Source organism: Anolis carolinensis, chromosome 1 (assembly GCF_035594765.1).
Source record: "Anolis carolinensis isolate JA03-04 chromosome 1, rAnoCar3.1.pri, whole genome shotgun sequence".
Lineage (NCBI taxonomy): Eukaryota > Metazoa > Chordata > Lepidosauria > Squamata > Dactyloidae > Anolis > Anolis carolinensis.
In genome coordinates, this window is record NC_085841.1 from 199728659 (window position 1) to 199756639 (window position 27981).

Below are 27981 nucleotides of genomic sequence, written 5' to 3' on the forward strand. Positions count from 1 at the left end.
TGTAATATTTCCGCTCCTCTCTCTTTCCTGCCCATTATTCTTTCTTTCTCATCCAACTGATATTTAAGATTTCATGACTAGTGGACTGCTTTTCTCTTTTAAAAAGGATTTCTTGAGCCCCTTTCCACATGGAAGAACATTGATCTAGAACTTGAGAAAAGGTATTTCATGGATTAACATTTGTAGAGTCCTCCAGTTAATATAGTCATTGGTCACGATGGCCAGGAGATTGAGGGAGTTGCTGATGAAAAGTAACTTTCCTAAGCTTTCTACAAAGCAGAAGGTGGCTATTTTGTAATACATTTATAGTAGGAGACCTTTTATTACTTGGTCAGATGATAACAGGTAAATGCTAATCAAATATACTTTGTTATGAAGCAAACATCTATGTGAATTCACAAATGTTATGTTCACATGTCCCTTTAAGCCAGAAATTTCAATTTAATAAACCCCAATGTGGAAGATAGAATGCTGGTGCATGCTGTTTATTTCTCAATTTGCAACAGCGTGTAAACTTGGGAGCCCAGAATGATTTATGTAGCCAGAGTCTTGTTAGAATCCTCTGGTTGTGTTTTTCTATTAAAAAGGATGAGAGTAATCTCTTCTGGAAACCTCCTGGGGAAGTAATTTACCATCTAATTAGATTATAAAGTCCCTGGTAAACAACCAGCTATTGTTTGGACTATTGGATTATGACCTGTTAGGATCATGACCTATTTGAGATTATGACATGTTAGGATCATAATGTACTGGGTAGCAGAATTTCAGGAGTGTTCCTTTAGTTTATTGGGTAATGGAAGATCACTGGGCATGTAAATATCTTGTTTCTATTCAATGCTCTCAGCAGACAAAGATTCAAGTAGGCTTCTTTAAAATAACATGTTTATTTTACTCACAACTTCATGTATTTAAATATACAGGTACATTTCTTGTCAGGTTAAGCTTTAAAACGTTTCAGTTTACATCTTTAACTTATGGTCTTTAACAGTCTCTTTAAAACTATATCGCTCTGTATAGCTCTGTTTTATAACAGTCTACTTCCAAGGAACTCAAGCCTCAACTGACTTCTAGCTTCTAACATTGGCATCTGTTCTCAAATAGATTCAAGCCTCAATTGACATCTAGCTTCTAACATTAGCATCTGTACTCAAACAGACTCAAACCTCAACTGACTTCTAACTTCTAACGCTGGCATCTGTACTCAGACAGACTCAAGCCTCAACTGTCTTCTAACTTCTAACACTGGCATCTGTTCTCAAATAGATTCAAGCCTCAATTGACTTCTAACTTCTAACACTAGCATCTGTACTCAGACAGACTCAAGCCCCAACTGTCTTCTAACTTCTAACGCTGGCATCTGTACTCAGACAGACTCAAGCCTCAACTGTCTTCTAACTTCTAACACTGGCATCTGTTCTCAAATAGATTCAAGCCTCAATTGACTTCTAACACTGGCATCTGTTCTCAAATAGATTCAAGCCTCAACTGACTTCTAACTTCTAACACTAGCATCTGTGCTCAGACAGACTCAAGCCCCAACTGTCTTCTAACTTCTAACGCTGGCATCTGTACTCAGACAGACTCAAGCCCCAACTGTCTTCTAACTTCTAACGCTGGCATCTGTACTCAGACAGACTCAAGCCTCAACTGTCTTCTAACTTCTAACACTGGCATCTGTTCTCAAATAGATTCAAGCCTCAATTGACTTCTAACACTGGCATCTGTTCTCAAATAGATTCAAGCCTCAACTGACTTCTAACTTCTAACACTAGCATCTGTACTCAGACAGACTCAAGCCCCAACTGTCTTCTAACTTCTAACGCTGGCATCTGTACTCAGACAGACTCAAGCCTCAACTGTCTTCTAACTTCTAACACTGGCATCTGTTCTCAAATAGATTCAAGCCTCAATTGACTTCTAACACTGGCATCTGTTCTCAAATAGATTCAAGCCTCAACTGACTTCTAACTTCTAACACTAGCATCTGTACTCAGACAGACTCAAGCCCCAACTGTCTTCTAACTTCTAACGCTGGCATCTGTACTCAGACAGACTCAAGCCTCAACTGTCTTCTAACTTCTAACACTGGCATCTGTTCTCAAATAGATTCAACCCTCAATTGACTTCTAACTTCTAACACTAGCATCTGTACTCAAACAGACTCAAGCCTCAACTGACTTCTAACTTCTAACATTAGCATCTGTACTCAAACAAACTCAAGCATAAACTGACTTTCTTTAACTGTCATCCTTTTAAATTGTATTCTAAACAGTCACTGAACCAGGGTGGTTTGCAGCTCCTCCCACTGCCTCAAGTACATAGAGCTAAGAAAACTGCAAACCAAAGAAGACATACACTTCAGGAAATGAACCGACACATTATAAACAGGCAAAACATTAAGTTGAGGCAGCTTGAGAAGGTTGCTATCTCCAATAAGTTTCATCAGTTTCTCTTTTAGTGCAATTTGCATGGCCCTCAGGTAAATCATAGGAACTAAGGCCCCATTCACACTGCCTTATAATCTAGTTTCTGAATCTAGATTATCTGCTTTGAACTGGATTATATGGGAGTATAGACTCATATAACCCAGTTCAAGGCAGATAATCTGAATTCAGAAACTAGATTATATGGCAATGCAGATCCAGCCTGACTTGGCCCATAAACCTGATATTTAGCGGGGTAGTACAATGGTACTTTCCGCCTGTTCAAAAAAGACCCATATTTCATTGTTTTTTGTCCTTGGAGACTTGGAAAAGCATTGCCTCTTTCCTCATTTTAGACATTTTTAGATGGATTCCCCCCTCACAAGGAATAAAAAAGTAAGGTAGAGGAGGCAACAAGGGGATCAGCAACTCTTGATCTAATCTTAACAAATGTGGAAGACCTGATCAATACAGTTGAAGTGGTTGGATCCTTAGGTGTCAGGCTCACTTCAAAGGACCAGTCTGAACGCAGGTCAAAGATTGCTGCTCTCAAATCCAATCTTTATTGAAGAATACATGACTTTGGAAAAGTCGGGAATGACCTAATGTTTACATACAATCATTTTTATCACCTCTGTCGTAACGTCACACCACACGTAAATATCATCACCAAATCCCACCCCCTGTATCACATTACTATTATTCCCACACATTCTACCAATTATAATTGTTTATACTTTCAACCCCGAGTTCCCAGGCTCTTCTATCTTCTTCTGCCAGGTGCTTCATGAGACATCCGGAATTATTTATGTTATGACTCCAAGTCCAGGGCTTGGAAATTCAGCCCTGAGACTTGGTTCCATGACACTTAGGGGCAAGTGACCATGTGCTCCTGCAGTTTGCAATACAAAGGAATGCTGAAACTAAGACAAGTCAAACACGCATTCTGGACTTTAAGAGAGTTGACTTCCAAAAAATAAAGGAATTACTGAGCGGCATTCCATGGACGCCAATATTAAAAAACAAGGGAGTTAAGGATGGATGGGAGTTTTTCAAAAGTGAAATACTCAAGGCGCAAATGCAAACAGTGCCAACAAAGAAGAAAAATAAGACAAGTGCAAAGAAGCCAGAATGGATGTCCAAAGAACTTCTAACTGAGCTAAAGCTCAAAAGTGACATGCACAAGAAATGGAAAAGGGGAGAAATCACCAAAGAAGAATTCAAACGTATAGCCAACACCTGTAGGGAAAAGGTTCGCAAGGCTAAAGCGCAAAATGAGCTCAGGCTTGCCAGGGACATAAAAAACAAAAAAGGCTTTTTTGCTTACGTTGGTAGAAAAAGGAAGAACAAGGAGGCGATAGGGCCTCTGCAAGGAGAAGACGGGGTGATGGCGACAGGGGATAGGGAAAAGGCAGAACTGCTTAATGCCTTCTTTGCCTCGGTCTTCTCACAAAAAGAAAGCCATCTGCAACCTCAGCAACATGGAATGGACGAAGGATTGGGGGAAATCCAACCCCAAATATGGAAACAAGTTGTCCAGGAACACCTGGCAGCTCTAAACGAATTCAAGTCCCCAGGGCCAGATCAGCTACATCCAAGAGTATTGAAGGAACTAGTGGAAGTTATTTCAGAACCACTGGCAATTATCTTCGAGAGTTCTTGGAGAACAGGAGAAGTCCCAGCAGATTGGAGGAGGGCGAATGTGGTCCCTATCTTCAAGAAGGGAAAAAAGAACGACCCAAACAATTACCATCCGGTCAGCCTCACATCGATACCAGGCAAAATTCTGGAAAAGATCATTAAGGAAGTGGTCTGCGAACACTTAGAAACAAATGCGGTCATTGCTAATAGTCAACATGGATTTACCAAAAACAAGTCATGCCAGACTAATCTGATCTCTTTTTTCGATAGAGTTACGAGTTGGGTCGATACAGGGAATGCTGTGGATGTAGTGTATCTGGATTTCAGTAAGGCCTTCGACAAAGTCCCCCACGACCTTCTGGCAAGGAAACTAGTAAAATGTGGGCTAGACAAAACTACAGTTAGGTGGATCTGTAATTGGTTAAGCGAACGAACCCAAAGGGTGCTCACCAATGCGTCGTCTTCATCATGGAAAGAAGTGACAAGTGGAGTGCCGCAGGGCTCCGTCCTGGGCCCGGTTCTGTTCAACATCTTTATTAACGACTTAGACGAAGGGTTAGAAGGCACGATCATCAAGTTTGCAGACGACACAAAACTGGGAGGGATAGCTAACACTCCAGAAGACAGGAGCAGAATTCAAAACGATCTTGACAGACTAGAGAGATGGGCCGAAACTAACAAAATGAAGTTCAACAGGGACAAATGCAAGATACTTCACTTCGGCAGAAAAAATGGAAATCAAAGATACAGAATGGGGGACGCCTGGCTTGACAGCAGTGTGTGCGAAAAAGACCTTGGAGTCCTCGTGGACAACAAGTTAAACATGAGCCAACAATGTGATGCGGCTGCTAAAAAAGCCAACGGGATTCTGGCCTGCATCAATAGGGGTATAGCGTCTAGATCCAGGGAAGTCATGCTCCCCCTCTATTCTGCCTTGGTCAGACCACACCTGGAATACTGCGTCCAATTCTGGGCACCACAGTTGAAGGGAGATGTTGACAAGCTGGAATGTGTCCAGAGGAGGGCAACTAAAATGATTAAGGGTCTGGAGAACAAGCCCTATGAGGAGCGGCTTAAAGAACTAGGCATGTTTAGCCTGCAAAAGAGAAGGCTGAGAGGAGACATTATCGCCATGTACAAATATGTGAGGGGGAAGTTAAAGGGAGGAGGGAGCAAGCTTGTTTTCTGCTGCCCTGCAGACTAGGACACGGAACAATGGCTTCAAACTACAGGAAAGGAGATTCCACCTGAACATCAGGAAGAACTTCCTCACTGTGAGAGCTGTTCGACAGTGGAACTCTCTTCCCGAGGCCGTGGTGGAGGCTCCTTCTTTGGAGGCTTTTAAGCAGAGGCTGGATGGCTATCTGTCGGGGGTGCTTTGAATGCGATTTCCTGCTTCTTAGCAGGGGGTTGGACTGGATGGCCCATGAGGTCTCTTCCAACTCTACTATTCTATGATTCTATGATTCTATAAGGCATAAACAATGAGTTCCACAACGAGTAAAGAAATAAATCACTTTTTTAAAAAAAATGCCATAATGCACATGCATTATTTTTGAGGAACTTCATAATAAGTTAAACAACAAATCACTTTTTAAATGCGCTTTTCCAAATGCCGTCCAGACACTCAAAGGACCTGCATTTATGTCACATCAGACCTGTAATTTAGGAGCTTCTATTCAGATGACACTCGGCTTGCTTTAATTGCAAAGCTCGCTTGCTTGATTGGGAACAAAGCTATTTAAAATGTGACAGAGGCTGTACATTTCCAGCCTCTGTTCCTTCCAAGTTGTGATGTGTCCTGTGAGTAGGCAGAGTGTTTGCCAAATGGAGGCCTGTTCACCTCAGGGTGGTTTGGGCTTTTTCAAAAGAGCTGCACCTCCGGATAATAGCTTTCATGTGGCTTTTGTTAGAGGCACTGGGAACCAATGTTTCCTACTGTGGGATCAATGTTTCTTCCTCTCTCCTCCAAAACCAACCACAGACCAGTTGTTTTTAAAATCTCACTCAAATTCTAGATGCCTGGATCAACTGATTTCCTCTAAACAACCCACAAAATGTAGCTACAAAGGTATTATAAAAGGATGGTGGCTAAATCCTGTTGTTCTCAGTAGAGCAGATCCATTGAATCTATGAGAGTTTCTTATATGTTGACTTCATGCTTCAACAGTTGATTCAATGTGTCCTGGGATTAACCAATAGGATTATAATAGGATATGATTCAAATAGGATTCTAATTAAAAATACAAATTGCCTATCCTCTTACACTGAAATTAGAAATTCACTAATGATAACATCAGCCGCCAAAGAAGGTCTCCAAATTTTATTCTTACATGTTACTAAAGGTGACACATGTGGAGGTCTTCAGATGTTTCTGGAGTGTTACTCATATCTGTCCTACTCAACGTTGCCAATAGTGCAAAGGATCATGGGAGTTATAGTCCAGCAACATCTGGAATGCTGTTCATTCCCCATCCCTAATCTTCACTAGTCCATCTGCTACATTTATTTGCACAATAGTAGTTTGTTCTTCCCTGTGTTCCTTTCACATTATACAATACAAATGTTGTGGTTTCTCATGGATGTTTCCTATGCAACCCTCGGATTTGTAATTAGGCCAGGAGAATTCTCTAGTTGAGGATTCCAAAGGCTCTTATTGTGATGAGTGGACTGAATGAAATTGTATGATTGGGGTCTTAATAGGCTAAGGGCCTATTAAAGCCTGGAAAGATTGAAGATACCGTCCTGATATTAAAACCTGGGAAAATGGCATTATGGAGAAACAAGGGAGGTGAAGATTGGATTAATTTTGGTATAAAAAGTGCTGATGAAGAAAAACTGCTAAACTGTTGAACTGATATAACTGACTTGAGAACTTTTGGTGTAAATAACATATGTTTACAATGACTCTTTAAGTTAAGGAATTCAGAAACAATGGCTCCTTATGTTAAGGAAGAAAAACAACATCTGTTCCAGAATCAATGGAGCTTCAAGCAAGTCTTAGCTGAATAACAAGTTGTCAAAACAACCAAATAATGGATAAACCAAACATCACTACATAAGGAGACTCTTTTCCTCTTGGAAATTGTGGCAGATCTATGAGAAATGAAGCCTGTTCACTCACCTCCTTCCAAGATGGCCTGCCTGAAGAAGGGCTGTGAGTATGGATGGACAGTACATATGTGAGTGAATGCTGAATATAGTAATGGTAAAGGTTTCCTCTTGACATTAAGTCTAGTCGTGTCTGGCTTTGGGGGGTGGTGCTCATCTCCATTTCTAAGTTGAAGAGCCAGCATTGTCCGTAGACACCTCCAAGGCCATGTCACCGGCATGACTGCATGGAGCGCCGTTCTTTCCTGCCAGAGTGATACCTATCCATCTACTTGTTTTCAAACTGCTAAGTTGACAGAAGCTGGGGCTAACAGCAAGAGCTCACCCTGCTCCCCAGATTCGAACTGCTGACCTTTCAGTCAGCAAGTTCAGTAGCTCAACAGTTTAACCCGCTACACCTCTGGGGGCTGAGTATATGTTTCCCTTTTTTTGTCTGTGTAATCAGTACAGCTACTATAAAACCAGTACTGAAGTCTGTGTGTATACTTCTTTCTCTGAAAGTGCCTGATGCATTATGTCCCATTGAAAACAGATTGAAGAACATCTGTTTCCAAAAGTATTCATGACACTACTTCAACAAGCAATACCAGGATTCCATAGAAAATTGCCATGGCAGTTCAGGTGGAATCATAGTGCTATAATTGTGTAGTGTGAAAGGTTCCTTGTCATTTGTTTTCTATGACTCAGTATCATTGCTTGAATTCCAGGAATCTGCTCTTCATGTGGGATAATTCGAGATCTGGGTGGACAACTGCAATAAGGACCAATTTTCTCCACGTTGACCTGCCATAGCCCATTAACCAAAATTTGTATCTGGGTGTGATTTTGAGGACTGGAGATACAGTTCTGAGTTTTGAAGTTCAAGATAATCTGTCACTCCTGGACAATTTCAGGACTAGCAATGGATCTTTTGAGGAAGAGTGGATGGATTCCATCCATGGGTTATGCGTCCTCAGCATTGCCTTCGCAGCCCCAGGATTGTCTGAATTCCAAATTCCCCATCTATCCAACTAATGGCCTCAAAAGATCTATTGCCACTCCTGAAGTTTTCCAGGAATGGTGGATTATATCACTCTCACCTTCAGAGAATCATCTGAGAAGCACATGGAGAACTTAAACAGCCCAGACTTTAATAACATTGTGTGCCTACAAGTTGTTTCTGATTTATAGTGACACCAAGACAGATTAGCATGGCTTCCTTGCCTTCCTCTGAAGCTGAGGCCCATTCCACACAGCTGAATAAAATCCCACATTGTTTGCTTTGGGTACATGCCAACGTCCCCTCTGGACTCTTCCCCACCTGAGCTTAGCCCCAGTCTGGCTGGGAGAAGATTTCTAGCCATACTATTGAAGGCTCAGCCAATCCCAGCCAGGGAGGGAGGATTCAAACTGTAACAACGAAACAGACTCAATTTAGCTCCTTGCAAGAGCACATGTGGGGAGGCTTGTCTCTTGGGTGTGAGCGCACAGGTCTCCTTCCTATGGCCATGGAAGAATAAATCTGCCTCTGTCTTATGTCTTCAACTGCCTTTGGTGAGTTAGTTCTAATCTGGAAACTGAATTAATTGCTAGCATTCCTTGCCAGGCAAGATTCTCAAATTATTGCGGTCTAAATTCGATATGTGGAGCCCCGGTGGGAAAGTGTGTTAAATCACTAAGCTGCTGAACTTGCAGACCGAAAGGTCCCAGGATCAAATCCCGGGAGCGGAGTGAGTGCCCGCTATTAGCTCCAGCTTCTGCCAACCTAGCAGTTTGAAAACATGCCAATGTGAGTAGATCAATAGGTACCGCTCTGGCGGGAAGGTAACGGCGTTCCATGCAGTCATGCCTGCCACATGACCTTGGAGGTGTCTACGGACAACGCCAGCTCTTCCGCCTAGAAATGAAGATGAGCACCAACCCCCAGAGTCAGACATGACTGGACTTAACATCAGGGGAAACCTTTACCTTTACCTTTAGATTTGATACAGACTCAGATAACCCAGTTCGAAGCAGATATTGTGGGACTTTCTGCCTTGATATTCTGGGTCATGTGGCTGTGTGGAAGAGCCCTGAGAGAGAGAGTGTGTGTTGCTGGATCTACACTGTCATATAATCCAGCTCAAAGCGGATAATCTGTGATCAGAAACTGGATTATATGGCAGTGTAGATGGGGCCTGAGTTATCCAAGGTTACCTAGTGGGTTTTGATTTGAACCATGGTCTCCAGTGTTGTAGTCCAATGCACAAACCACTATGTGCTGGCTTCAAAAGAGAACTAAGGAATAACATTTTTGTCCTGTGCACAAAATTAATCATCACTCCTATCTATCATCTATCTATCTACCTATCTATCTATCTATCTATCTATCTATCTATCTATCTATCTATCTATCTATCTCCTGTCTATCAATCTGCCATCACAATAACAAATACAAATATAGTAGAGTCTCACTTATCCAACACTCGCTTATCCAACGTTCTGGATTATCCAATGCATTTTTGTAGTCAATGTTTTCAATACATCATGATATTTTGATGCTAAATTCGTAAATACAGTAATTACTACTTAGCATTACTGCATATTGAACTACTTTTTCTATCAAATTTGTTGTATAACACGATGTTTTGGTGCTTAATTTGTAAAATCATAACCTAATTTAATTTTTAATAGGCTTTCCCTTAATCCCTCCTTATTATCCACCATATTTGCTTATCCAACGTTCTGTTGGCCCGTTTATGTTGAATAAGTGAGACTCTACTGTACAAATATCAAGTCTTAAAAAGTATTGTCTGCAAATTCCAGGCAGAGTTCTCAAGTCAACTGCTGCTGAATAACATCCCCCTCTTTTCCTCTGACACATCATTCTAATTTGCTCCTCCATGGTGCAACTCAGTCATAACCACCCACATCCACTTGTTCGCAGCCAGTCCTGCCCCCAGCTCTCGCCCTGCCTGGTCACACTGAATCATCCTTCCTGAATACCCATCCATGCAGCTGCTGGCTGCTTTACAGTTGCTTCTTCTTTTCTTTTTAATAAAAAAGCTCCAAAGAATAGGATATGTATTTAAAATAATGAAAGTGCCCACTCGCTTCCACACAGCGAATGCTACCTTGTGAGTCAAACATAACAAATGTTGCCACCTTGAAAGAGAAAGAAATAGGAGCTTCTCTTGTGCCTTCAAGAGCATGGGATTTAAACTTTGGGAAGGTTATCGCCCCAAGCACACACCATAGATTTATAGTAGATTGATTACTCACTTTCTTGATCGTTGTTTATGTTCTCGGTAAAGGTAAAGGTTTTCCCCTGACATTAAGTCCAGTTGTGACCAACTCTGGAGGTTGGTGTTCATCTCCATTTCTAAGCCGAAGAGCCGGCGTTGTCCGTAGACACCTCCAAGGTCATGTGGCTGGAATGACTGCATGGAGCGCCGTTACCTTCCCGCCAGAGCGGTACCTATTTATCTACTCACATTTGCATGTTTTCGAACTGCTAGGTTGGTAGGAGCTGGGGCTAACAGCGGGCGCTCATTCCGCTCCCGGGATTTGAACCTGGGACCTTTCGGTCTGCAAGTTCAGCAGCTCAGCGCTTTAACACACTGCGCCACCACCAGGGGCCCTTTATGTTCTCAGTTTATGTTCTCAGTTCCCCCCAAAAACCAGATCCGAGGAACTGCTTTGGATGCAAACATCTTCTCAAAGATCCCTACATTGATCAAATCTGTCAGTGGAACCAATATCATACCAGTCTCACTTGGCTGAATCTACCAGTCAAGTTAACACTCACGTTGTCAAGAGGCAAAAATAGCCTGCATCCAAGGGCACATCTACATTATAGAATTAAGCCATTGAAATCCACAAGCATGTGGACAATTTCAACAGAAAGGAGGAAATCATGTAATGAACAAAATTTGGCTACCAGTATTAAGAAAAAAACCCTCTAAAATCATCACAGTAAATAAAGAACACTCAGAAAATGGGAATTCCAAGCAGGAAACAATCAGGGCCAGCTAACATCTTCCAACAAAGGATTCCCCCAGGCAGGAAGCAGTCAGGCTTTGAAGCTGCAAGGATATTAAATGCTAATCAAGGTGGCCAAGTGCAACATTCACACTTGCCTAAGATAAGAGTTCTTTCCCCCACCTTCGACCTTCCACAGATATATAAACCCCACTTGCCTAGTTTCCAGCAGACCTCACAACTTCTGAGGATGCCTGCTATAGATGTAGGCGAAATGTCAGGAAATAATGCTTCTGGAACATGGCGATACAGTCCGGAAAACGTACAGCAATCCAGTTAAAGATCATGTAACACTACAATTCCCAGGATCTCAGAGCATTGGGCTATGGAAGTAAAGTGGTGGCAAACTACAGTTCAACAGGGGACCACTGAAGATCAGGGAGGTGTGTTTTCACAGAGTTGAAGTTACCACAATGTCTGTACTTTTATGGCTATATAGAAGTGCTCAGGGTCATCCCTCCATCCACACCATACCTCTGCAGTTCCATTTTCTTCCTCCCTTAACATACACCTTCAAAGCAGGCAAAAGAGATCTTTTTTTTTCTGGTAGTTGCTTCTTCCTACTCAACCTAGGAAATAAAATAAACCCAGTCCCCCCAGCTTTTCTTATGCCAAAACTCTGAATGACCTCACTCACCTCACTCTCTCAACTTCCCTGCCTTGCTGAACTAAACTGGCTTACAAGAAGAGCAATGCTTTGCAAGTGAGACTTCCACTTATTTACTTGTTTCTGAAGAAATGTTGTAAATTTAAACTGTCGTACATTGGGGCAATTAATTTATTTATTTCGTGTCAAAAGCATTGCATAATAAATACGGTATCCCTCGGTTTATAATGGGTCAAGGTCAAGGCTGGCAACCGAGTCTGCAGGCTATTGCTTGCAAAATGTGATGTATTTCTTTCTTCTCCTCCCTTGTCAGTGTTTTCTTTTGCAAAGCCTCCCTGCTCTTAATCAAGGGAATGTTTTGCAAAGAGAGACACCCTTGCAAGTCAGGAAGAAGAAAAATATATATATTCATTAATCTTATGAAAGCATTTTTCCCTGAAAAATTTGTTAAACTCTCCTACAGATATATAGGCATTAACCCTTTGCAAGCTTTTGCAATCTCTAAGTACCTTTATATGTGTATCTATCTATATACATTAATTTTATACACACGCACACATACACACACACACACATATATACACACACATATATATGGCTTAAAATATTGTAGGGGAAATACACACACACATACATAGAGGGATGGATTTGCAAACGTTTCAGGGGGAAATGCATATGTGAAATTAGTATCTATAATTATAGATCTATATCTAGCTCTGCATTGTTTATATAAACATTGAATATTTGCCTGTTACTATGTTGGAAGCTGGCCTGAGTCCCCATGGGGAGATAGGGTGGGATCCAAATGAAGTGTTGTTGTTGTTGTTGTTATAAGGTTATTGTTGATACCATATTTTTGTTGCCCCTACTTTTCCACTTATAGAGCTAGTTTATTGTTTTTCTTTGAAATATGGTAAATATTCAAAAACATTTAACCTACTGATGCCTCAATCAATGAAATTTTATTGGTATCTATTTTTATTTTGTAATTTACCCGTAGCTGCTGCATTTCCCACCCTCGGCTTATACTCGAGTCAATAAGTTATCCCAGTTTTTTGTGGTAAAATTAGGTGCCTCAGCTTATATCCGGGTCAGCTTATACTCAAGTATATACGGTAAGTCTAAAAGTGATGAAATAAAGGAATTGCAAGCAGCAAATGGGCAACAGCGACCGCATTGTCCATAGCTTTAAACAACTCCTCCTCCGTACATGAGGCAGGACATTGTGGGCAAGCATACAGATGTGGAGTTGTTTGTTCTGCTCCACAGTCACACAAGGTGGAAGATTCCTCCAGGTAGTGCCATCTTGCCAAGTTGTCTTTTGATCTGCCCACTCCGCTCCTGAGTCTGTTTAGGGACTTCCAAGTTGCCCATTCTTGCTTTGCCCCTGGAGGAAGGAAGACCCTCGAGGGGGGCCATCCAGTTGGAATTGCCTGGAAGGACACCCTTGCTGTTGCTGGAGGAACATCAAGAGGAGTGGTGGTTCTCATGAAGCTTTTCCTTGATTTGAGTCTAGTGGGAGGGGGCTGATAGTCATGTAATGGATGGCTTTAGCAATGTTCAACCTTATTTCTCTCACAGTTAGCAGCAACTTCCTGTCGCACATCAGGGGGGGGCAATGCCAGCTAACTTGTAGAGTTTATCAACAGGGGTAGGTTTCAGACATCCTGTGATTATTCTTCATGTTTCGTTCAGTGCTATGTCCACCTGCCTCACATGCGCAGACTTGTGCCAGACAGGGCGGGCATACTCAGCAGTTGAGAAAGACAAGGCCAGGGCTGATGTTCTTATTACTTGTGGGTCTGCACCCCATGCACTGCCAGTAAGTTTCCGCAGGATATTGTTGCGTGCAGCTAGTTTGTGCTTGGTGTTCATGCAGTGTTTTCTATATGTTAATGTTCGATCTAAGGTGACACCAAGATATTTAGGATGGAAACAGTGTTCGAGCTCTCGGCCTTCCCAAGTAACTTTCAGTTTCCTGTTGGCTTCACGGTTACGTGGGTGGAAAGCACACACTTGGGTCTTGGCAGGGTTACGCTTCAAGTGGTTATCTTTGTAATAGCTGGAGAGATCTTTCAAGGCATTAGTGAGCTGGCTTGCAACTGTTTCAAAATCTTTTGCTTGTGTTGTAAGGCCAAGGTCATCAGCATATATAAAGCTCTTTGTGAGTGATGGTTGTGGCTGATCGTTCATGAAGATGTTAAACAAAGTCGGTACAAGAACGCTGCCTGGGGTAAACCACTCTTTTGCCTCCTCCATCTACTTTTCCTGCCCTGAAACTCCAGGAAAAGAGTCTGGAGGCTTTACATTGGGGCAATGTAAAGGGAGATATGCGTGGATGGATGGATGGATGGACAGAAAGCCCCTAGCTTTACCTGCCCACTTCTATACTCATTGGAGACATTCCCAGCTCCCTGCAATGTAAATGTTTAAGAAATTATCAGGTGTTCCGACTTACAATAAGGAAACGTACTGTAATGTGGTGTAACTGTAATAACATGTCAAAATACATCCTTAATGATGGATCACAGCACTTTCTCTTTCAAGAATAACATTAGCATCAGATGAGTGCCCGTAAAGATACCACTGAATAAGAGAGGAAACCCAGCTTTATCTTATATACATGTTTTTTTACCAATTAGAGTTTCAACATGATTACATCCCTGTAGAATGTGAAAGTTTAGAATCTATTATCTGTGCAACTGTCCAGCTATGAAAGCAAGATATTTCAAGCAGGAAGTAATGAGAGCACCAGTGCCTCCAGTTGCTCCAGTGGTAGAAGCTGTGCCAGTTGTTCTGGTGTTCCCACTGGTATTGCAGTGCCCCCAGTTCCTCACATCTGTCTCATAATTGCCACTAACCAACAGCCATGTAACACTAAACTAAGGTTTGACATTATGGCTACATTTCCCCTAGACCAGTGGTTCACAACCTTCCTAATGCCGCGACCCCTTAATACAGTTCCTCATGTTGTGGTAACCCCCAAACATAAAATTATTTTCCTTGCTACTTCATAACTGTAATTTTGCTACTTTTATGAATTGTAATGCAAATATCTGATATGCAGGATGTATTTTTATTCACTGGACCAAATTTGGCACAAATATCCAATACGCCCAAATTTGAATACTTGTGAGGTTGGGGCGGGGGGATTGATTTTGTAATTTGGGAATTGTAATTGCTGGGATTTATAGTCCACTGACAATCACAGAGCATTCTGAACTCCACCAACAATGGAATTAAACCAAACTTAGCACACATAACTCCTATAACCAACAAAAAATACAAGAAGGGTTTGGTAGGCATTGATCTTGAGTTTTGGAGTTGTAGTTCACCTAAATCCAGAGAGCACTATGAACTAAAACAATGATGGATCTGGATCAAACTTGGCATGAATACTCAATATGCCCAAATGTGAGCACTGGTAGAGTTTGGGGAAAATAGACTTTGACATTTGGGACTTGTAGCGTTTTCTGATGATCTTTAGTGACCCCTCTGAAACCCCCCTCGTGACCCCCGTGGGGTCCCAACACCCAGGTTGAGAAACGCTGCCCTAGACTAGCTTCCATAGTTCCTAACAGCTGGTAAGCTGGCTGCGATTTCTGGGAGTTGAAGTCCAAAACCTGGAGGCCCAAAGGGTGGGAACCACTGCCCTAGACTCATGAAGCATCCCCCTCTTTCCTCTTCAATGTGACCACAAGGACAATCCTATAATGGTCCAAGTTTAATTTCAGATTGACTAAAGATCAGCATGTTGTCTCAATACCGAATACCGGTTATTTCAACAATGGTTAGTGAAAACCAGCCTTTATTCCTACTCTCCAAGCCCTTTCAATGCTAATCAAGGTGGTCAATTACAACATTCACACTTGCCTCAAACAGATAAAAATTATTTCTCCCACCCTGGAGATTCCACAGATATATAAACCCCACTTGCCTAGTTTCCAACAGACCTCACACCTCTGAGGATGCCTGCCATAGGTGTGGGCGAAATGTCAGGAGAGAATGCATCTGGAACATGACCCTACAGCCTGGAAAATTCACAGCAACCCAGTAAATTTTGCCATGAAAGCCTTCAACAACACAATTTCATTTTAGCAACATATATCAAAATTTGGGAAATAAGTGCACAACTAGTTAAGAACTATATATTGTATAGGAGTTATTTCAGGGATCCTGATCGTTACTGTCCCACAAACAGAAGGGAGTTGGTCTCTCATCATCCACATTTGCGCAGCATCCTAAAACCCACCTTGGAAATTACTGGGATGACTCAATGTGACAGTTTTGGTAGAATGATTTTCACAGAAAATATTAAATTGTATGTATTTTCCCCCAAAGCCCATAAAAATTATTTTTGGGGCTACATCTTCAAGAAACCCAGTAGCTACTGCTTTACATATAGCATGAGGAGGAAACATACAAAGAGAACTGTGCATGCCAAACCTAGCTTGGTTTTTCAACCAACTGCGATCAGAAATCCTGACAAATCTAGAGGATTCAGAAAGAAGGGTTCACAGGGTTATCCCATGGGGTTCTTTTGCTAATTGGTGAAGAATTTTTATTCATAATCAGTATATGAAATTCACTTGTGTCAAGTAAAATAATTCCTCTTGAATGATTTCCTTGTCAGGTATTCATTAAAGAAGGTTTCGCGTCAAACTGATATAGTCATTAATACAATAAAAACATTGGTGGATTGCGTGTGGTTAGATGGCATGACAATCACATTACATTCAATCAAAATTCATAGTCCTACTCTTAAACTTTTATAAGTTTGGAGCTTTGTGAAAATTATATTTTGGGCAATTAATTACCCCCCAGAATTCTCCAGTAAACATGGCCAGTGTCCTGGAAAATTCTGAGAGTTACCTGCAGAAAAACAAATCTTTCTATTTCCAAGCCCTCAATAATGTTGCACTATACTGTATCATGATTAAGGTTTTTTCCATGTCAGGAGTGACTTGAGAAACTGCAATTTGCTGCTGGTGTGAAAGTATTGGCTGTCTGCAAGGACGTTGCCCAGGTGATGCCTGGATGTTTTAATGTTTTTACCATCCTTGTCCGAGGCTTCTCTCATGTCCCCGCATGGAACTAAAGCTATTAGAGGGAACTCATCCGTGCTCTCCCCTGGATCAGCAACCCAACCTTCAAGTCAGCAGTCCTGTCGGCACAGGGGTTTAACTCACTGCGCCACCGGGGGGCCCTGTGCTTAAGTTGATGACAAACAATGCTTTGCTGGCTCCAGAGATCCCTCTCTGTCTATATACCTGTAAGTGGAATCTTGTTCAAGCAGTGTAGGACTTTTTGGGCACGACCTTAGTCTGAGATCTAATGAAATAGCTGTGACCAAACTAGAATCAGTAATGCTCATAGCAATGCTTTTTAAACTGTGGGTCCCAGCTCCAGTTTAAACTGTGAGTCCCCTTAGCTCAATGTTGGGGTCCTAAATTCTTTTTCTGAACATTTAGACAGAAATGAGGATGCCTGCCATAGATGTGGGCGAAACGTCAGGAGAGAATACTTCTGGAACATGGCCATACATTCTGAAAAAAACACACCACAACCCTATTACTGCACATTTTGCCCTGGCTTTGCCTGTGTAGAAGAACAAGGTGCTGTTCCAACAGATGTGTCTTTACCTTACAATATTTCACAGATGAAAACTGGGACACAACATCAAAGTGTAGTTAATCTGGGAAACAAATTAAAACAGATTGCAGCAGTCTGATTTTGTTTGGGTCTACTGGGAAAGGGAAGCGAAAAATGCACAATATCTATAATAATGTAGAGCAAAGTGTATGTGTATACACACTTACAAATTCCCACAAATTATAATACAAATCAATATTCTAACAGCTCTATATTAGAGTATTTCTCATCAAAATAATAGTTTTCAAAATATCATCTACAATGGTACAATTTCATGTTATAATCTTGACATCATATATTATTGAAGGACATAAAGAGACAACCAGTCAATATGTTTCCTGGAGTTGCGCGGAGTCTTTGGTCTTTATCACTTGAAGTAAGGTTTTCAGTCTCCAAAATAATTATAGAATCATAGAATAGTAAAGTTGGAAGAGACCACATGGGCCATCCAGTCCAACCCCCTGCTAAGAAGCAGGAAATCGCATTCAAAGCACCCCCGACAGATGGCCATCCAGCCTCTGCTTAAAAGCCTCCAAAGAAGGAGCCTCCACCACGGCCCCGGGGAGAGAGTTCCACTGTCGAACAGCCCTCACAGTGAGGAAGTTCTTCCTGATGTTCAGGTGGAATCTCCTTTCCTGTAGTTTGAAGCCATTGTTCCGTGTCCTAGTCTGCAGGGCAGCAGAAAACAATCTTGCTCCCTCCTCCCTATGACTTCCCTTCACGTATTTGTACATGGCTATCATGTCTCCTCTCAGCCTTCTCTTCTGCAGGCTAAACATGCCCAGCTCTTTAAGCCGCTCCTCATAGGGCTTATTCTCCAGACCCTTAATCATTTTAGTCGCCCTCCTCTGGACGCTTTCCAGCTTGTCAACATCTCCCTTCAACTGTGGTGCCCAAAATTGGACACAGTATTCCAGGTGTGGTCTGACCAAGGCAGAATAGAGGGGGAGCATAACTTCCCTGGATCTAGACGCTATTCCCCTATTGATACAGGCCAGAATCCCATTGGCTTTTTTAGCAGCCGCATCACATAGTTGGCTCATGTTTAACTTGTTGTCCACGAGGACTCCAAGGTCTTTTTCGCACACACTGCTGTCAAGCCAGGCGTCCCCCATTCTGTATCTTTGATTTCCATTTTTTCTGCCGAAGTGAAGTATCTTGCATTTGTCCCTGTTGAACTTCATTTTGTTAGTTTCGGCCCATCTCTCTAGTCTGTCAAGATCGTTTTGAATTCTGCTCCTGTCTTCTGGAGTGTTAGCTATCCCTCCCAGTTTTGTGTCGTCTGCAAACTTGATGATCGTGCCTTCTAACCCTTCGTCTAAGTCGTTAATAAAGATGTTGAACAGAACCGGGCCCAGGACGGAGCCCTGCGGCACTCCACTTGTCACTTCTTTCCATGATGAAGACGACGCATTGGTGAGCACCCTTTGGGTTCGTTCGCTTAGCCAATGACAGATCCACCTAACCGTAGTTTTGTCTAGCCCACATTTTACTAGTTTGTTTGCCAGAAGGTCGTTGGGGACTTTGTCGAAGGCCTTACTGAAATCCAGGTATGCTACATCCACAGCATTCCCTGTATCGACCCAACTCGTAACTCTATCGAAAAAAGAGATCAGATTAGTCTGGCATGACTTGTTTTTGGTAAATCCGTGTTGACTATTAGCAATGACCGCATTTGTTTCTAAGTGTTCGCAGACCACTTCCTTAATGATCTTTTCCAGAATTTTGCCTGGTATTGATGTGAGGCTGACCGGACGGTAATTGTTTGGGTCGTTCTTTTTTCCCTTCTTGAAGATAGGGACCACATTCGCCCTCCTCCAATCTGCTGGGACTTCTCCCGTTCTCCAAGAACTCTCGAAGATAATTGCTAGTGGTTCTGAAATAACTTCCGCTAATTCCTTCAATACTCTTGGATGTAGCTGATCTGGCCCTGGGGACTTGAATTCGTTTAGAGTGGCCAGGTGTTCCTGGACAACTTGTTTCCCTATTTGGGGTTGGATTTCCCCCAATCCTTCGTCCATTCCATGTTTCTGAGGTTGAAGATGGCTTTCTTTTTGTGAGAAGACTGAGGCAAAGAAGGCATTAAGTAGTTCTGCCTTTTCCCTGTCCCCTGTCGCCATCACCCCATCTTCTCCTTGCAATGTTATGTTCAAAGGTATTCTTCTTTTGGTTTGCAATGCCAAGAAATGATACACGTTCAAAGGAATTCTTAGTGTAGATAGCAATGGCAGGAAATGTTATACACACAACAAGGTCTCCCCGGGATGTTTCCCTTGTTTCGTTTTCACTTCCTCGGGTGTTGTGTTTTTTAATCAAGTTGTACTCAGTATGCTAAATAAAGGAGTAAAAATAACATACACAATAGATATATGAAACTCCCATATTAATGTTACTGAGGAAAGGTTATGATAAACAATGTAATAAAAACACACTTCTCTACTCACATTCTTATCTATGATACTGGCTCTGTTTGAAGTGGAGTTCTATAACGGGCAAATGAAAGATTACCAGGATGCTTCTTAAGTAAGGAACATACTACAGAAAACAGGTGTATTCGATTCTATCATTTAGCCCCTGAGGAAATAGAGTTTGTAGTTTAAAAATCCAAAAGGATTCTCTTTGTAGAAGAAGTTTTTTTACATCTGCATTTGGTCTGGGCAATACTTTTTCCAACTGTTGTCAGCAATCACTTAAGGGCAAAATATACTCTCATCCAACACTTAAAATTAATATCACATTGCAACATTTGACAACATGTTCTACTGATAATGTAGTGTACGTATTACAATGCCCATGTAAATTACTTTATATTGGAATAACTACCAGACCCCTTAAAACTAGGATAAGCGAACATCGTTCACGCATAAGAAATGGATCCACTGACTCTTCACTGTATGTACACTTTAACAAAAAAGCCCATATTTACTATAGCTTTAAATTTTGCGCTTTGGAAAAAGTATTGCCCAGACCAAATGCAGATGTAAAAAAACTTCTTCTACAAAGAGAATCCTTTTGGATTTTTAAACTACAAACTCTATTTCCTCAGGGGCTAAATGATAGAATCGAATACACCTGTTTTCTGTAGTATGTTCCTTACTTAAGAAGCATCCTGGTAATCTTTCATTTGCTCGTTATAGAACTCCACTTCAAACAGAGCCGGTATCATAGATAAGAATGTGAGTTTTTATTACATTGTTTATCATAACCTTTCCTCAGTAACGTTAATATGGGAGTTTCATATATCTATTGTGTATGTTATTTTTACTCCTTTATTTAGCATACTGAGTACAACTTGATTAAAAAACACAACACCCGAGGAAGTGAAAACGAAACAAGGGAAACATCCCGGGGAGACCTTGTTGTGTGTATAACATTTCCTGCCATTGCTATCTACACTAAGAATTCCTTTGAACGTGTATCATTTCTTGGCATTGCAAACCAAAAGAAGAATACCTTTGAACATAATAACTTTATTTTGGAGACTGAAAACCTTACTTCAAGTGATAAAGACCAAAGACTCCACGCAACTCCAGGAAACATATTGACTGGTTGTCTCTTTATGTCCTTCAATGATATATGATGTCAAGATTATAACATGAAATTGTACCATTGTGGATGATACTTTGAAAACTATTATTTGGATGAGAAATACTCTAATATAGAGCTGTTAGAATATTGATTTGTATTATAATTTGTGGGAATTTGTAAGTGTGTATACACATACACTTTGCTCTACTGGGAAAGGCACAAGGTCATGCCTTCCTCTCCTCTCCGGTTCTCTCTCAATGAACTGGAGGCAAACTATGTTTGCATTGTGAACTCGGGCCTCTTCTACACTGCCATATAATATAGATTATCTTCATTATCTGCTTTGAACTGGATTATATTTATTTATTTCAAATATTTCTATCCCGCCCTTCTCACCCGGAGGGACTCAGGGCGGCGTAATATGAGTCTAGGTAAAGGTAAAGATTTTCCTCTGGCATTAAGTCTGGTTGTGTCCGATTCTGGGGGTTGATGCTCATCTCCATTTCTAAACCGAAGAGCCAGCGTCGTCCGTAGACACCTCCTAGATCATGTGGCCATCATGAGCGCCGTTACCTTCCCGCCGAAGGGGTACCTATTGATCCACTCACATTTGCATGTTTTCAAACTTCTAGGTTGGCAGAAGCTGGGACTAACACTGAGAGCTCATGCCACTTCCCAGATTTGAAGCGCCGACCTTTCAGTCAGCAAGTTCTGCAGCTCAGCGGTTTAATCTGCTGTGCCACCAGGGGCTCCAAGTATACACTGCCATATAATCCAGTTCAAAACACATAATCTGAATTTTATATGGCAGTGTAGAAGGGTACCCTTCCAGACAGGCCCTATATCCCAGGATCTGATCCTAGGCTTTCTGCTTTAAACTGGATTATATGAGTCCGTATTTCCAAATAATCTGGGATGAATAGAAAACCTGGAATCAGATCCTGGGATATAGGGACTGTCTGGAAGGACCCTCTGTTTGCAGGACTTGAAATAAAGTGAGTATAAAGAGCAGGGATAAGAAAGAAAAACCGGGACAAAAAGCAGCTGAAATGGGATAATTATCTGGGGCCCTTCCACACAGCCCTATATCCCAAAATATCAAGGCAGAAAATCCCACATTATCTGAGTGAGAACTCATATAACACAGTTCAAAGCAGATATTGTGGGATTTTCTGCCTTGCTATTCTGGGCTATACCCTGTTACCCCTAAAATAAGACATCCCCAGAAAATAAGACTTAGTAGAGGTTTTGCTGAATTGCTAAATATAAGGCCTCCCCGAAAAGTAAGACCTAGCAAAGTTTTTGTTTGGAAGCATGCCTGCCAAACAGAACACCAGAGCATGTAGGATTGGTAAATGTACGTACAATAGAGCATTGTACATGGAATTATTGGTAGTAACAAGAAATTCTTGATAGGATACACAGTTTGTCTGGTTATGCTGGTTTGTGATGACAACTACTGTTCAGTATATAATCAATGTTCATTTTTTGTTCAATAATAAATGTGAATTCTTCTTCATGGAAAAATAAGACATCTCCTAGTTCTCCAAATGGCTAGCCCTACTTTCAGCCTTAAGCATATAGATATACCTTGGGGTTCTCTGTTTCATTGTGCTGCGTGTGGAATGCAAATTCACCTTGGTTTGGTCCCTATGACCACCTTTCGATGTGCATTTGTTTATTCAGAACACTTGCCTGACACCCTTTCTTATGCCCTCTCAAGGGAAGCTGACAATGAAATTGGTAACCTATCAAATGATCAACATGAGAGCAGTATGATCAAATGAATCTCTCCCTCCCCTCTTTGCACACATGGCGCCTTTTGTTCCCTCTAAGACAAAGCTTTGTGATGCTTAGTTATGCTCAGACTATAGTAACACAATCTGGAGGTGCAGGCTGACAGCACAATAAAGAAAGATCGCTTTCTTATTGTATTCTTAAAAAATGGGTTTTTGTTTGCATCTTCTTTGCTAGGTAAAACAGAAGAGGAAGAAACAAGGCAGCATCATGACGATTAACATATCAACAGAGTTATCTTCTGCTGCTCTGGAGCAATGGCTTCAAATTGTGGGAAAAGAGAATCCATCTCAACATTAGGGAGAATTTTCTGATGGCAAGAGCAGTTTGGCTGCCTTGGAGTGTGGTGGAGCATTCTTCTCTGGGGGTTTTTAAGCAAAGGCTGGATGGTTATCTGTTGGGGGTGTTTTGATTGTGTATCCTTGCATTCTAGAGGTTTGAACTAGGTGGTTGTTGTAGCCTCTTCCAACTCAATAATAATAATAATAATAACAACAACAACAACTTTATTCTTATACCCTGCCCCATCTCCCCAAAGGGACTTGGGGCGGCTTACATGAGGCCTTGTCCAGACACAACAATATAAAAGCAGAAGCAAAACAATAAAGTAAATTACTCAACAATAAAACATCAACATCGATAAAAAGTCATAAAAGGTCAACATACAGAATAAAATGTTAAAACAAGAGATGAATTCACGGATCTGGGCCAAAGTGCAAAATATGTCAGAGTCAGGGAGAGGTAGTTACACAGCTGACATAGTCAATAAAGTGCTAAATATAATACTGAGAAGGGGATTTCAACTCCAGCTTCTACATCAACAATCACTAACCTGGTACGATTGATAGGAAACTGGAAAATATAAATATTCACACATATATTGTATGCACATTAGAAGCACTTACATGTAGAAAAATCAGACACTTTGTGTGTTAGATTCTTAGGGATGCACAAGCTGGCAGCACAGGAAGGAGAAGGGGTGGGGGGGGGGTGGTGTTATCTATACATTCCAGTGCAAGATGGTTTCTGGTACAGCTAATGTGCATAGCATGTTAAAGCGCTGAGCTGTTGAACTTGTGGACCGAAAGTGGCAGGTTCGAATTCAGGGAGCGGAGTGAGCGCCCATTGTTAGCCCCAGCTTCTGCCAACCTAGCAGTTCGAAAACATGCAAATGTGAGTAGATCAATAAATACCGCTTCGGCGGGAAGGTAACGGTGCTCCATGCAGTCATGCTGGCCACATGACCTTGGAGGTGTCTATGGACAACGCCAGCTCTTCAGCTTAGAAATGGAGATGAGCACCAACCCCTAGAGTCGGACACAACTGGGGAAAACCTTTACCTTATAGCTAATGGAGGGTGAGAGAATTTCTCTCCCCTGACAGGTCAAAATCAGGCCCTTTGATTGATCTCTATAGCTGAACCTGCAAGCTTTGCATCATTGTTTTGCATCATTGAAGTTAGAAATTTAAGGAGATAGTCCTTGTAATTTTTTTTAATGTTTTTTCATAAAAACTTTTTTAAATTGCCAAAAATCAGTGGATGAGTGAAACGTTCTGATTCTTTGTGTGGGAGGAACAGTGGTAAATGTATTCTACCACTGTAGCAAGTTTAATCCTGTTAGGTCTAAAAATGAGGGAGATAGGAGCCCTGGGAGTTTGTGCAATTACGTAACAAAAGAGGAAAAAAATAGTTATATTGTTATAGTTACAATACAGACCCCTAATGATATTTTAGAAACACTTTAGAAACAATTTACCACCGCCTCCTAATTTAGCAATGAGTAATGAAACATTTTTTTTATTGATCAAGCAGGCCTCAAAACAGAATCCTACCTTCAAAAACTCACAGTGCATTTCATTTCTTTATGGCTCATTCTCTTCAATTTAGTCTTCTGCTTGGTTCAAACTTTTCAGTATCTTTTCAGCTAATTGAATACTGTGAATAATTATAATACACTTTATTGAAAACATGATGGAGCACTGGAAAACTGAACTGTTTGTTGGAAATGAAAGCTATGAACTTGTCAACATCAGAAGAGGAATTTTTCAGGGAGACTCATGGTCCCCTCTGCTTTTCATTATTGCCATGATCCCTCTGTCAACAATCTTACAAAAAACAAATCTCGGCTATTAAATATCTACCGTAAGAAATCTCACAAAATTTCACATCTGATGTACATGGACGACCTGAAGTTGTATAGGAAAACGGAAACTGAAATCCAGTCTCTGACTAACACTGTCCGAATTTTTAGCACTGATATCAGCATGGAGTTTGGTTTGGACAAATGTTCGACAGTGGCATTGAAGAAGGGAAAAATCATTGAAAGTGAGGGCATAAATATGCCTAATGGCCAAACAATAAGTGTCACCAGCCAGAGGCCTATAAATATCTGGGCATACTACAGCTAGACAACATCAAGCATGAACATTTGAAAACTGTGGTCAGTAAAGAATACACACAAAGGGTCAGAAAAATTCTCAAAAGTGAGCTCAATGGAGGCAACACCATCAAGGCCATAAACACCTGGGCCATACCTGTCATAAGATATACTGCTGGCATCATAAACTGGACACAGATGGAACTGGACAATTTGGACAGAAAAACAAGAAAACTCATGACCATTCATCATTCACTGCACCCCTGCCAGTGATGTTGACTAGATATATCTGCCTAGAAGATCAGGGGGCAGAGGACTCTTACAAGTAAAGCAAGCAGTCAAAGAAGAAGAACATGCCCTGGCAGAATATGTAAAGCAAAGTGAAGAACCTGCTTTGATTGAAGTCAAAAATCAGAAACTCCTCAAAGCACAGCAGACAAAGAATCAGTACAAGAAAACCGCACTACAAACTAGAGCTGACAGCTGGCACAACAAAACATTGCATGGAAAGTTCCTTGACAAAATTGAAGGAAAAGCTGATAAGGAGAAGACCTGGCTCTGGCTCACAAATGGGACCCTGAAGAAGGAGACAGAAGGCCTGATCCTTGCCCAGGAGCAAGCCATCAGAACAAATGCAATTAAGGCCAAGATTGAAAAACCAGCTGATGACCCAAAATGCAGACTGTGCAAGAAAGCTGGCGAAACCATTGATCATATCCTCAGCTGCTGTAAGAAAATTGCACAGACAGACTACAAACAGAGGCACAACTATGTGGCCCAAATGATTCATTGGACTTATGCCTCCCTGCAGTAAAGAACTGGTGGGATCACAAACCTGCAAAAGTATTGGAAAATGAGCACGCAAAGATACTGTGGGACTTCCGAATCCAGACTGACAAAGTTTTGGAACACAACACACCAGACATCACAGTTGTGGAAAAGAAAAAGGTTTGGATTATTGATGTTGCCATCCCAGGTGACAGTCGCATTGATGAAAAACAAGAGGAAAAACTCAGCCGCTATCAGGACCTCAAGATTGAACTTCAAAGACTCTGGCAGAAACCAGTACAGGTGGTCCCAGCATTGGGTGCCGTGCCAAAAGATCTCAGCCGGCATTTGGAAACAATAGACATTGACAAAATTACGATCTGCCAACTGCAAAAGGCCACCCTACTGGGATCTGCACACATCATCCGAAAATACATCACACAGTCCTAGACACTTGGGAAGTGTTCAACTTGTGATTTTGTGATACGAAATCCAGCATATCTATCTTGTTTGCTGTGTCATAATAAAATAATACACTTTATATTCCGCCCTTCTCCCCTAGGGGACTCAGAGCAAATTACAGCATTTACATACATAAGCAAACATTCAGTGCCTTTACAATCAAATACACAAATGAGACAGAAAAACGAAGGCAAAAGATTCTCCTTTCATTTCTAGTTTCTGGGGACAGTGCTCATTTCTGACTGGGGAGGTGCTTTTTCTCCATTTCAAGCTGAAGAGCCTGCGTTGTCACCTCCTGGTCAGGTGGCTGGCAAGATTATTTTACCGGAGAAGCGGGTACCTATTTCTCTACTACATTTGCATGTTTTTGAACTGCTAGGTTGGCAGGAGCTAGAGCTTGACAGACGGGAGCTCACCCCATCTTGCGGATTTGAATTGCCAACCTTCAGGTCAGCAGTTCGCTGGCACAAGGATATAACCCATTGCACCCCCGCTTAGTAGTTCATTGGTCAGTTTTCCAAATCTTTGAATTAAGCAAGTAAATAGACAATATTCTGGCATAGTGTGATTAAGGCATGTTAATACCTATTGTAAATGAATGCATGAGGAAGTCACGGCATTAAATTTCAATGGAATTTGATTATGAGCAAATGTGCTCAATGTCTGTATCTTCACACTAGGAGCACTTTTTCATGTGATGGTTCCATAGTATCTTAAGTACTGTGTGCATTTGTATGTGCTTTGAACTCTGACTCAATAAAGATCACAAGTTGACACAGAGCTTGGCAGTAAAGCTTGGAACACATTCCTTTCTTTTAGATAACTAGGGCACAATGACATTATTTTGCTAAATAATATGACTAGTGTTAACAAATTGTTTTCTTTATAACGTCTAAAACGTGAATTTTGGATGGGGAACATTCAGGAGATTTTGTTCATTTTTCTGTTCTGGGGGCATTTTTGAAGGAAGAGGAGCAGCAGCAGCAATATATTAATAATGATGTTGAAAGTATTATAATGTTTGCAAAATTATATAGTTCATGTTTAGCCAGTAGGTCTGTACCTTTAACTGGTAGTATGCTTGTATTTTGAGCTTTATCAATCAGATACAGGTGGAGCTATGTTTTTCATTTATATATTCTCTGCACTCTGCCTGTATTCTCTCTTTCAGTTTTTTGTTCCTGCATTATGCTTCTGTTACAGCATTAAAGTAAGATGACTTTATGCTACAATGTAGTTTTTTATTTGACCACATTACTTCGGGGCTTTGTTTCTGTTGCAGCTTTATTCTATTTTTCTTTGATACTCTGCAACCTAAGGTTTTTACCTTTGCTAACAAATGATGTCTAAAATATTATTTTTACAGTTGAATATTATTAATTTTTGTGTTAGGAGAGCCTTGAGAAACTGCAAGTCACTTCTGGTGTGAGAGAATTGACCATCTGCAATGACGTTGCCCAGGGGACACACGAATGTTTTGATGTTTTACCATATTTGTGGGAGGCTCCTCTCATGTTCCCACATGGGGAGCTGGAGCTGACAGAGGGAGCTCATCCATGCTCCCCCCGGTTGAATTCGAACCGGCAACCTTCAGGTCAGCAACCCAACCTTCAAG